This window comes from Physcomitrium patens, chromosome 2 (assembly GCF_059467195.1).
Source record: "Physcomitrium patens ecotype Gransden chromosome 2, ASM5946719v1, whole genome shotgun sequence".
Lineage (NCBI taxonomy): Eukaryota > Viridiplantae > Streptophyta > Bryopsida > Funariales > Funariaceae > Physcomitrium > Physcomitrium patens.
Genome location: NC_143411.1, coordinates 9,839,441 through 9,843,839, shown reverse-complemented (window position 1 = coordinate 9,843,839; position 4,399 = coordinate 9,839,441). Strand labels below are relative to the sequence as shown.

The following is a 4,399-nucleotide window of genomic DNA, read 5'->3' as shown; positions in this document are numbered from 1 at the left end:
ATTAATATTTTTATTTTTAGTTTTTTTATATATATATAAGAACAAAATTTAAGAACAAAAAAAATATTATATATATATATATATATATATATATATATATATATAATATTTTTTTTGTTCTTAAATTTTTAATTTTTAATATCTTATAAATATAAGTTTTATTCAAATTTTTAAAGTCATGTATTGATTTTAGCCAACAAACTTTGACTACTTAAAAATTCATTGTACTACATATTTTAGACACCTAAGTCATTATATTTCTAACATATTAAACTTGGTTGTTACTTCTTTTATAAATATATGTTTCAAAAATTAAAAATAGAAAAGTCTCTTTAAATTAAAAAACTAAATGTACAAATCATGTTTAATGAAGTTCATGCCTTTTTATAAAGTTTATATTTAAAAAATCTTGAAGTTTTTAGAATTGATTGTATATATATAAATATATATAATATATAGAAAAATAATATTTTTTGAAATCTTAAAGAATATTGGATAATATACAAATTGGATGTTTTTATTTATCATGACTCTTTTGATAGAAATTTTAATTTTAAAAACTTATATTAGAATATTATATATGTTAATATATTTTTTATGAGTTATTTCTTGATTAATTAACTTAAAAGAAAATTCGAATATTTTCACAATTCTATCTTATTTTACTTAATTTATATATTTGTATGTATATATATATATATATATAGACAAATATTACTATTAATTAGTTTATATTAATTATAGAAGTTAATTTTTTTAATTGACAACTATTGATTATTCCTATCAGATGCCTTATCTTTGATATTTGTCATACAAAAAGAATTTGATATAAATGGACATAAAAACAAGTACTTTCTATATTGGTAGCTACATGCATTAGAAGATTTAACTTTCTACAAAAATACATTTATTTGTTGTAGATGGGTGTGTCAAAAAGTTTGTGAAAAAAAACAATGAATAGATGATGCAAGATGAAAATATATAAAAAGATAACAATAAGAACATTTAAGATAAATTTATCAAATTATGAAGGACCATTGCAACTAAGTTATGATGTGCAATAATAATAGAAAAGATTGTAATAGTAATTACAAAGATTGTAATAGTAATTATAAAAATTGTGATAATAATAACAATATTCTTAATTTTATATTTAATTTTATTAAACTATATAAAAGACAATACAATAATATTTAATAAAAATATAATTTTTAAAAAGTAGCATATCAAATAAATAGATAATAATTTTATAACAAGCATAGTATACTACAACAATCAAAAAAAAAATTAAAAAAAAACATTTAAAATAAAATTAAATACATATGAATTGTTATTTATGCAATATGGTGATTGCAAATCATACCAAAAAACTAAAAACTAAAAATAATAAAAATATATTTTATAGTAAAAATATTTCAAAGATGACAAAAAATTGAAGAATATTGAAGATATAATAAATGTAATCATACTATTGCATATATTCTATACAATGATGGAAACTTAAAAATCAAAAATTATAATCATAAAAAACATGTATCAAAAATAGGTTTTAAAATTTAAAAATAATATATTAATATTACAAAATATTTTTAAAAAGGTAAGAATTTACTTTTTTAAATTATTACTCAATATTAAAAATATAACTTAATAGATAATAAAATTAATATTAATAATAAATACAAGCAATCAAAAAGAATTAAAATTTTATTGCTACACAACATAGACGTGTAATGATCACAAAGGCATTCAATTAAAACCAACAATTTCCATTGCAATACAGTCGACATTTTGCATGGCAATAAAAGATAAAACAAACAAACAATTTTAAAATGAAATAGAAATGCTTATTAAATAGTAAACTGGGTTGATATGACTCAGTACTTAGCCAAGCAATTTTGGAGTCGGTTACCTGCTTTCAAACCTGAAATTTTTGAACTTCTGCTTGTCGCGTTTGAAGATTCGTGCGTCATCCAGTATTGCACCACCCTTTCTCTTTGCATCAAAAATCTCAATTGCTCAAAATGTATCATCATGCACTACAGGACCCCTCCCTGAGCTGCCAACTCAACAACTTATGCAGAGTCAACATCAAAAGAAAATGAAACATACCCTGGACATGACGCTTGAAGATGACCGCCATCTTGCCATGGTTGCACTAAGTACACTAGAAAGTTTTCTGGATTCTAAGAAAAAAACAAAGAATTGGGCTGAACATAATGAAACTTCAACTGAAGAATCCGACTAAGATCCCATTTCTTTTCTGGTAAATATCTTTGTACTATAAATGTTTTGGAAGGATGGAGTTATCGAGCAGTGCTGGGCCAACTCAAGAAGTGCATGGCACACTGTGTTACAAAAGAATAAAACAGGTCTTGCCGAACACAAGATTAAACGCACGAATGACGGATACGACACCTCATTAAAGGCAAAGTAATTACTGAATAGTACGAAAACCAGTTTCCTACAGGTCCTTGGAAGGTTTCAAACAAAATACTCTAGACAGGTCACAAACTCTTTATTGAGCAGCACCTTCGTTCAGATTTCCCACCTCTAGTGAAGGCCATTTTCCTTGTCCTTAGTTAATATCCCAACCATTAACACAATTGTGCTAGCAAATATTTTAAGAAACTAACTCATGTGACATGTGTTTCGTGAAAACGTTTGCAATCATATGAGAATTTCTTTCAGCATGGCTCTAGCTGCTATCATTAATCAGCTTAAGCTCTAAGACTTCCTGTATAAAAAGCGTAAACCAAGTGAAGAAGGTGTCTTAACTAGCAAGCACAGTTACAGAAAATTCTTTAAACTGCTGCACCATCATCACTTGCTTACCAAACAGAAAAAAATAGACTGCAATCGCAAAAACAGCAACTCAAAATAATTAGCTCAAGTATGCACTAACACGTGCCAACAACTTTAGAAATCAAGATGACAAACACGCAGACAACTCCTGATTCTAGGCTCACCTCTCCTAGAGATAATAGAGCTAAGGCAGTTCCTGTTTTCTTATTCTTTCATAAATTAATGCGACGGGTATACCCCTTTTGTTCCAACAATAAAACAAAAAAAATAATCACGCAGACAACGATGAAAACACCAGAAATAAACATCCAGAAGAAATTCGATTACGAGAGCTCATCAGATTCTTACAGTAATGCATATTACACCAGAATTGATGTCAGGTCCAGCAGATTGAACAGCGCGAATCAGGGCCACATCCAGGAATTCGGTTCTGATTCGAATCACACGTCGAAAATCTCACCGTGAAATGTTTGACCGCCATGCAGTTGCTAAGCAGAAACGATCGCAAGATCGAAAACCGAGAGGTGTACCGACTGAACACGACTTCCGCAATGCAAACTGCGAAGGGAGCCACAAATCAGGCCAGAAAGCACTCATCGTCACTAGCCAAGCGGAATCCAGTAATAAGGCCTAACCTCATGGGAACAAGCCAATTCAAGTATGTCGTGTGTGGATCGATTCTGAAGCTTCTCGGCCTTCGGAAACCCTAATCCCGGTAGCATTTAATTGTCCATGTCTACGCATGCTACCATATATATATATATATATATAGATAGATTTATTTATTTATTCTCACTTCAGATTGGGTGTGCTTAATGTTTTGGATTAATTGAGAAATAATTACATAGTGTCTTCGGTCCTTATGCCATCTGTGCAAGCCAAATTAAGGAATAGAAGGGACATAAGTATAGAGCACACTTCCAAATTTAAATTATCCTAGTTTTTACAAGTTTTTGTTTTATTGTGCACAATTTGGTTATATTGTACAATTTTAAATATTTACCTAAATATTGTGTAAGTTTTTATTTAATGTGTGTTTTTAGCCATTTATAATTTTTCTCATTTGTTAAGAAAAATATCACAATTATTAAGTTTTTTTGTATTTTATATATATATATATATATATATATATATACACACACTTTATTTTTTTAATTTATTTTTTAGTATAAATATTATTGAATATTTTATCTTTAAAAGTAAAATCATTTTTAAAAAATTAGGTGGTGCATAACACGAGTCTTTTGAAGATAGACCAGATTGTGTTTAAAAAAAGAAAAAGAAAAAAGAAGTGAGATTTGAATGACAAAAATTTATTGTTTTTTATGCCTTAGACTTAAAGCTAACTTGCAAAGAAGGTGTCACCTAGTTTTAAATGAGACAAGCTTGTGCACAATTTCAAAGTTTGTGTAGAATTTTTTTTGTATACAAATTATACAAATTATAGAAATAAAAAAATTATGATGTGATACTTGAATTACTTTTTTCTCTCTACATGTTTACTACTACACCTCTATAACATATTAATTGCATATGTATAGCCTCTTTATATAGTTTAGACCTATATCAAATTACCTTCTAATTAAAAGAAAATTGA

The 4,399-nt window shown here is 27.2% G+C and overlaps 1 long non-coding RNA gene across 1 annotated transcript; it reads right to left on the bottom strand.

The window, feature by feature from the left end:
• Nucleotides 1-1,277: 1,277 nt before the first annotated feature.
• LOC112273689 (uncharacterized) lies at nt 1,278-3,528 on the bottom strand. Its single transcript, XR_002967120.3, has 2 exons — nt 3,151-3,528; nt 1,278-2,071 (listed from the first exon to the last, which is right to left on the bottom strand). It is a non-coding gene; the product is annotated as an uncharacterized LOC112273689 (long non-coding RNA).
• Between the last annotated feature and the right edge of the window lie 871 nt (nt 3,529-4,399).